Consider the following 8,565-nt stretch of genomic DNA (forward strand, 5'->3'; position numbering starts at 1 on the left):
TTTAGAAGTCTGAGAGGGGCTGGGGGCTCGACATCCGGGGGTGTTCGGCATTTGGGAAGGATTCTGACGGGGCGGGTTGGGTGCGGCGGGAGTGTTTCCGGTGTTGGGCGGTTCCGGAGCCGAGGCGGGGCATGCTTTTGGGATAGGGGGGTGGGCAGTTTGGGGCTGGGATTGGAAGGGACTTCTTCACTCGAGGAGTTGTTGGCTTGTGGGGTTCCCTGCCGCGGAGAGTTGTTGATGCCAGTTCATTGGATGTGTTCGCGAGGGAGTTGGATGTGGTCCTTGCGGCTGGGGGTGTCGGGGGGGTATGGAGAGGGCGTGGGGGGAGGTGCTGGCGTGGGTGATCAGCCATGACCTTTTTGAATGGCGGTGCAGGCTCGATAGGCCGAATGGCCTGCTCCTGCACGTATTTTCTATGTTTCTCTGTTTCTATGTCAGCAGACATGTGGAAACAGAGCCCAATTCTGCTGATGATGTCACAAAGGGCAGCAAGTAGATGAGGAACAGGAAAGGGAAATAATGGACAGTTAGGAGTTCAGGAGTTGACGGTGCAGGTGTGGTAAGAGAATCCATTGCTGTAGACGCTGTGACCACGAACAGATCGATTAGACCAGTACAGAGTTAAGGTAGTCCCATCGAAAGGGGCCAGAGTCAGAGGTATGGAGAAGTCACGGTGAGTTGTTGCACGTTTGGAGGTGTGGATGGAGGTAGAGAGCGTTGAGGCCATGGAGGTGGTTAAACCCCCTGAGCAGAATCTTAATTTAAGGCCTTGGCGGACTGAGAGACAATGAGGGTCTGTGAGGGTGAGGTTCATGGGCGATTCGGAATTGGGGAGGGATGGATAAGGACAGCTGAGTTTTGAATCGTTTGACATTGATGGAGGGTGGGGAGCTTTAGGCCAACAGTGAACTGGAGGAATGGAGTCAGAAGATGGCACAGTTCTGATTTTACTGGAGCCGTTAACCAATGTGGAATCGACCACCTGCGTTAAAGTAGCGGAGAGAAGAAAGTCAATGGTCGTGGTTGAGATTCCGTTCCGTAATATCATGCACCGTAATTTCTGGGCTCCAATCCTGAAAATGGCCTTTAACTGTCCCTGTGTCAGAGACTGAATCTTCATAATTGAACAATGAAACTGCAGGGACAGAACGAAACAGGTCTGTCTGTGTCCATGGATTCACTGTACACTGCAGGGAAATCGGTATCATTTATAAATAAATCGGCAGGAGTAAAATGGTGAATACAATTACATGAAAACTGCAGATGAAGCCGTTCATTATTGTGGGTTCAGTACGGTATGAACAGAACTTCAGCCTTATTCCCAAGAGAGGTCTGATCTTGGTAAAGTCCTGCACTTTGAGATGTTTGAGTGTTATTCACCGCGCTATTTTCATCAGAGTCAAAGGTCCTGATATAATGTGTTTGTTCAAGTGACTGTAACCAATAACAATCATCAGAGGTGCAGCAGTGTCAGTGTAGACTTACCCCCTGTATAAATCACGGCCCATTGCCATGTATCAGCTCAGAGTGTCTGCCGGAGCAGGGGATTCCACTTCAACAGAAGTCGCAGCTTCTCACAGATATGGGGTATCCATTAATCCTTCAGGTAGAAAATATTGATTATCCTGTTCTGGTAGCTGTTGGCGTTCCTGGTAAGCTGATATCTCAACATTCAGTTATGTAAATCTTTGTTGAATGTGCTACAGTGATTGGTAATCTTTTACTCGCTGCATATTTTACCCAGTCACCTGTTCTGTTCCAGCAGTGAATGGTGAGATTTATCTGTCTCTGCTCTTTCTGTATTCAATTGACTGCTTTATATCTACAACGATCGCTGTGTACCCAACCCTCGTGAATGGCAGTACCTTATTATCTGTACTGAAAGTATTGGAATCAGGAGTCTGGGCTCAGAGCAGGTATCAGACCATCAGTTCTTTTTCTCAGTCGACAGAAGCTTCTTGACCTGCCGAGTATCTCCAGCATTTTATGTTTTGTATCACACCTTCAGAAATAAGGGTTTCATGTTGTGAACTTACCTGTCCTGGAATATTATTAATATATGTGTTTCCAGTGATTGAAATTAGACTGCTCACGGTCTCCGTGTTAGATGGAGGGCTGCAATTTAAAATAATAGGATCATGTTTGTTGTATGTATTGCAGACGAAGGGAATTGTTTAGGTAAGTGGACTGATAAGTGGGTGTTCTATAGAAATAACATGGTTCCATTTAACTGGGATTCCAATAAGTATTGGTTATCACTGTAATGAAATATTATTTCACTGTGTATGTATCTGAATCTGCTTCGGAGGCCTGGTTACTGAACCGAGTTTGCAGCTGTAACCTTCACATCTCGTTTTCCGCTTCAGCGTTCAATGACTGTCACTAACATTCATTTCAAAATGAAATGTTTTGAGGTTATGTTGTATCAGTTTGCACTTTGTCTGTTGGAATCAGGAGCCATACTATTGATGTAGGAATTACAAGTAGCAGGGGTGATGTTGTCATTTTGTTTCCAGAACAATCATGCCATCTAGCGCTGCGCTTTAAAATAATAGGATCATGTTTGTTGCATGTATTGGAGATGAAGGGAATTGTTTAGGTGAGTAGACTGATAATTGGGTGTTCAATAGAAATATTAAACTATTCACAGAGGCTTCACCATTGAACAAACTGACTCTGAGAATAGAAACATTGAAAACGTGGAAGGAGAATAGCATGCAGCTGCAGGATGTTCGCATTGAATCGGTTGTGAAAAAGGCATTGAGAAAGTATTGGAGACAATGCGGAGAGATGGAGAGGAGCGATGGAGAAATGGACTGAGAAGGAAAACTACAGGGAGGGTGAAGGGAAAGAGAGCGAGAAAGAGAGGGAGAGGGTGGAGATAGAGAGAGGGGCAGCTATGTGAATAATGAATCAGATTGAACTGCTGAAACTTCCAATACAATTAAGATGACAACATGTGCCTTGAAGGTGACATTAGGATGTTCTGAGATTGTGAGGGTTTTATTTTGTCGCTATTTGGTCCTCAGTCTGTTTTGGTAAATTGTTATTTTACTTGTTTACTGACTGAATATCTAAAGATAATTGAAATGTTGTATAGAATAGAATCTTGCATTTCTTAAGCGTAATGCATTATTAGGATACTGCATTTTAAAAACTCTGTGAACTAAATTCAATACAAAACGAGGCTGGTTTAATTAACATATTAAATATAATTTTACTTTATAAATTTACAGAACACACTTTTTCACCAACGAGCTGTTACCTGACACCAATGGTTGAACGTATGAATTGAGTTGTGCTACTGGGATTTGTGAATTAGATTTCCTCTAACACTCGGCTGCAGGCTCACTGTGAATCCCAGCCTCTCCTCCCACACTATTCAATCCCCTGTCTCCTCATCCGCTGCTTCAGTTTGTCCGCTTCCCCAAACCCTGTGCTCCAGATTTCCCTTCAGCTCCTACATTACATTTTCCTTGTTTCCCTCCCAATCTTACTCACTAACTCCACCTCCAGCTGCCTCTTACAATCAGACGCTAAACATTAAACTCATTGCCACGGCTCTCGGCATTTCCCGGTTTGTGTCAGCCCCTTCAGATCTCTTAACACACAGCAACAAATGCCCCACCCTCTCCACAAACCTTCCCGACCTTTAATGTCTTTCCTCCGCCGTCTGGAGATAAAATCCGGTTTAACCCGTTGCATTCGCGCTCCATAAAAACCCTTCTCATTTCCTCACCGATATTGTGCACTCACTCGTTCCTTCCAATAGATCCGGTGCTCACTTTATTCGCTTTCTGTACTGATTTCCCAATGCATTATTGATAAATGTGTTTGAAACATTTCTCTGCCCGAAAGCACTGCCCAGTTCCAGAATCAGCTTCCACCGTTCGATACAGCAACAAAGTTGGAAATTTCACCGAGATTCCGTCGAAATGTTGCTTTGGCTCCAGGTCTGATCAGTAATTTCTCTGCTTCCTTTTCTCTCCCTTCTTTCTAGTTAACTTGGTGGCGATTGTGATCCTGTCCGTGGAAAGTGCGGTCGCTCCAAATGTATCACTCGCTCCGTGATAGGAATGGCACGCGCCGATCTCCTGGTCATTATATCTGATCCAATATTAAGGCAGATCCGTCTGATTTATTTCCCATATTCATTCCTGGACATTACTCCCGTTTGCAGTCTCATTGAAGTCACGGTGTTTTCTAGCACGATGGTTTCTGTCTGGTTAACAGACGCTTTCACTTTTGACCGATTTGTGGCCATTTGTTGTGAGAAGCTGAAAACAAAATACTGCACCGAGAGAACAGCGGTTGCGATTATCGGAACAGTGAGTGTGCTGAGCTGTTTAGAGTGTGTCCCCTGGTATTTTACAAGTGCACCTGAATATATAATTGATAATGTACCCTGGGGTTGTCAGCTTAAACCGAGCTTCGCTACGTTCCTCGCATGGACCGCATTTGTTTTGGTTCACCGCATATTAACACCTTGCGTTCCATTCTTTCTAATTTTGCTGCTCAATGTTCTGACGGTCAAACCTATTTTAGCGGCCAGTAGAGTCCGCAGGGAGGGAACTCCGAGGCCGCAGCAATGGAGAGAATCACAAGCATATAGAGATGTTGAACCGTAGGAAATCCATCGCTTTACTCTTCAGTATAACCGGCAGTTTTATATTGTTGTGGGCGACACAGGTTGTAGTTTACATTTACCAGCGAATTACTAATACTTATCCTTCCTCCTTCACTGATCCTCTTTATACCACAGAAAGCGCGGCAGGAATTCTTCAGCTTCTCAGTTCCTGCACCAAAATGTGTATTTATGTGCTGACACAAACTAAATTCAGAGAGGAGCTGCAGAACGCGGTGAAATGGCCAATCAAACTAATTCTTAAATTAGTGAAACCATAGAAAGCTCCAAGGTTCTAAACACTCGAACATCATACCATTTCATTATTCATCTAATGCACTCCGCACTGGATGGAAAATATATTTTGCTTTCGGAGCACAGCGTCTTAAAATGGCTCTAAATCTGAATTTATTAATATATTTTAATGATAATTGGAACCATTAAGGCGTACTCACTCCACAGACGAGACATGATTTGTTTCTCAAAAAGACGGCATAAAGAGCTCACCTGGTCGTGCAGTTAATGACCACTCTGCAGGTAAAGGAAAATAGGCAAACCCGCCAATCACAGTTATAGCTGTGGTCCTGATGAGAATGGGAGCACTGCGGAGAAAGGACAGAGAAACGCATGGATGGACCGACAGAGAGGTAGACAAATGGACAGAGGGATGGAACACTGGAATCCCCAGAGGCGGGTCGAGACTCGGACCGCCAGGACTGTGCTTATCTTTTCTATTTATTTATCTCTGTCTGTCGGTGAATTTTTCTCTCTCTCAATTTCTGTTCGTCTCTCCCTTTCAACGACTATCTGTCTGTTATAAATTCCATGTCTGTAACTGTTTTATTTCTCGCTCCCGCAAACCGGCGGCTGCTCAACTCTTTCTGTCACTCTCTGTCTCTCTCTAACCTTCTCTGTCCCACCGTGTCTCCCTCTCTCTCTCACTCTCTCGCTCTCAAAGTCGCTCCCTCTCTCTCTCTCTCTCTCAAACTCGCTCCATCACTCTCTCTCTCTCTCTCTTATGTCTGTCTGTCTATCTCTTTATTTATCTATCTGTCCCTCTGTCTCTCTACTTCTCTGTCTCTGTCTCTCTCTCGCTCTGTCATCTCTCTCTCTTTATACATATATATATATATATATATAGTCGCCATCTGTCTCTCCATCTCCCTATCACTCTATGAATCTACCTCTCTCTCTCTTCATCTCTCTCCCTCCATCTCTCTTTTTATCCATGCCTCTCTTCCGCTCTACAACTCTGTCCATCTTCCTCTCCATTTCCATATCTCTCTCTCTCTTGCTACTTACTCCATCTGTCTCTTTCCATTTGCATCTCTCTCTCGCTCTCTGTTCGCTCACTCTCTCTATTTCTCTCTCCCTCTCTCGATGGAGGTAGAGATATAGAAAGAGGTAGAGGGAGATGGAGAGAGGTACAGAGATGACGGACGAATTAGACATGGAGGAAGATGCAGAGGGAGATGGAAAAATATGAAGTGATACAAGAAGGTAGCGAGAGAAGGAGGAAGAGGTAAAGAGAAAGGGAGAAAGAGGTAGAGATGGAGGAAAAGAGAGATAGAGGAGGAGATAGCGAGAGAGTGATGGAGGTAGATGTAGACGGTGATGGAAAACGTGTTGGGACAAATGGAGAAGGGTTAGAGAGAGATGGAGAAAGAGGTAGGGAGAGATGGTGAAAAAGTTAGGGAGAGATGGTGAAAGAGTTATAGAGAGATGGTGAACGATGCAGTAAACGCTGGAGGATCTGTTACAGAGATGGAGAAGGAGAAAGTGACAGATGAAGGAAGAGGTAGAGAGAGAAGGAAACATTGTTGGTAGCGATGGAGGAAGAGGCAGATAGAGGGTGACAGAGATGGCGAAAGCGGTAGAGATGTAAAAAGTAGAGGGAGCGAATGAGGAGGAAGGGCGATGGAGAAAGAGAAGGAGATGGAGAAAGAGGTAGAGAGAGATGGAGAACGAGTAAGAGAGAGATGCCGAAAGATGTAGAGGGAGATCGAATGAGAGGTACACAGAGATAGGGAAAGGTAGAGGGAGATGGGGAAAGTTGTATGGGGAAATGGAGAATTGTGGAGAGAAATGTATACAGAGGTAGAGAGAGATAGAGACAGATATTGGGAGATGGGGAAAGAGGTATATGAAAATGGAGAATTGTAGAGAGAAATGTATACAGAGGTAGAGAGAGATAGAGACACATATTGGGAGATGGGGAAAGAGGTATATGGAAATGGAGAATTGTAGAGAGAAATGTATACAGAGGTAGAGAGAGATAGAGACAGAGATATAGGGAGATGGGGAAAGGTACAGGGAAATGAAGAATTGCAGAGAGAAATGTATACAGATGTAGAGAGAGATAGAGACAGAGCGATAGGGAGATGGGGAAAGAGGTTTAGAGAGATGGAGAAAGAGGAAGAAGAGAAGTAAGGATAGAGTGAGAAATGGGTAAAGACAAATGGAAGAGGAGGTAGGTTGGAGAGATGTAGAAAGAGGCAGAGAGAGATGAGGAAAGAAGATGGAGAAAGAGGTAAAAAGAAGAAAGGGTTAGAAAAGGTATAAGAGGTAGAACGAGGGAGAGGGAGATGTGGAAGCTGAGTGCTGGGAGTAGAAAGCAATATCTAGGGACTGGTATGCGGAGTGAGTTTGCATTGCAGGGAGGCAGAAACTGGGGTTATACTGCACGCTGGTGGAAAGCTCCGTGGATATTCAACAACGGGCTCCCTCGCTGTCTGACTTCCCTATTTTAGCTGGGCAATCTTTCAGTCTCCAGCTTCCCCTCTGACCGTCCTGCGTTCTAAATGTAGTCAGGGAAGGGGAATATACAGATTCACGTTCGTTTCAATCGGAGCTGGACTGCCCTGTGGGATCAGTGAAGTGACGGGGGAACATCGCACAACCTATCTACAAGGCAAGAAAACAAACATCATCGAGGAAATATAGCTCTTCTTGTACATTACCCAATCAGACTCCTGCGCCGCTAGACGTTGTTAGTGTCATCAGAGGGATAACGGTTCTAATCTTAGATCTTTCCAAACCAGCCTGGTTAGCGCAATCGGTCAATAGGTAATTCTTCTCAGTGCTCCAGCGAGACACATCAGGACCTACCACACATATACAGCCCACATTGTGTTCCGGGAGTGGTCAGGAGGTGTAGGAGACGAGACCGCTGTCTCTAGCATTTTACATCTGTTTTCGCCCGTTGTCTCTGGTTGGCTGTTGTAAAATCGGCCTGGTTAGTCTTCACAATAAGAAACTGGGACCAAGAAGTTCGGTACACGCATTAACGGTAGCCATTCTATCTCTGATTTTCTCTGTTTCTATAATTTACCGGAGCAAGTCTGTACAGGATCTATCTATTCCAGTGAGGTGTAAAACTGTATAACAATTGTTCTTCTGTACAGTATCTGGCTCTCGCAGTGTGGATTTGGACTTTGTCATAAATGCACCTGTGTACACTGCGTGCCTGTCATAGTGAGGCATCAGACTATTTAAGATGTTTTCAACGTTTACATTTTGTATCTTTCCCAATGTGGACTCGGACTCTGGAACATGTGTCCCTGTGTACTGTGTGTTTCTCCCAGTAAGGGGTCAGATTGTGCAAGAAGTGTCACTGTGTACAGTCTGTGTCTCCCCCAGTGAGGAGTCAGACTGTGTAATAAGTGTCGCTGTGTACATTATGTGTCTCCCAGTGAGGAGTCAGACTCTGTAACAATTGTCCCGACAAACCTCCACTGACCTTTCTCATCCTCGATTTTAATCGCTCCACATTGCCGCCCATATATTCAGCTGCCAAGGCCGTAAACTCTGGAGTTCCCTCCTTAACCCTCTTCACAGCTCGACCTCCACCTCCTCCTCATTTAAACGCTTCTTAAAACCCATTTGTTTCAACAATCATTTGGTCGTCTATCCTAAAATCTCTATGTGGCTGTGTAAATTTT

The 8,565-nt window shown here is 44.7% G+C and overlaps 1 pseudogene; it reads left to right on the forward strand.

Annotated features, from left to right (window-relative positions):
- The first annotated feature begins 1,582 nt into the window (after window positions 1-1,582).
- On the forward strand, window positions 1,583-4,905 carry LOC139253276 (probable G-protein coupled receptor 139; annotated as a pseudogene).
- The last annotated feature ends 3,660 nt before the right edge of the window (window positions 4,906-8,565 follow it).

This window comes from Pristiophorus japonicus, unplaced genomic scaffold (genome assembly GCF_044704955.1).
Source record: "Pristiophorus japonicus isolate sPriJap1 unplaced genomic scaffold, sPriJap1.hap1 HAP1_SCAFFOLD_49, whole genome shotgun sequence".
NCBI classification, from domain to species: Eukaryota; Metazoa; Chordata; class Chondrichthyes; family Pristiophoridae; genus Pristiophorus; species Pristiophorus japonicus.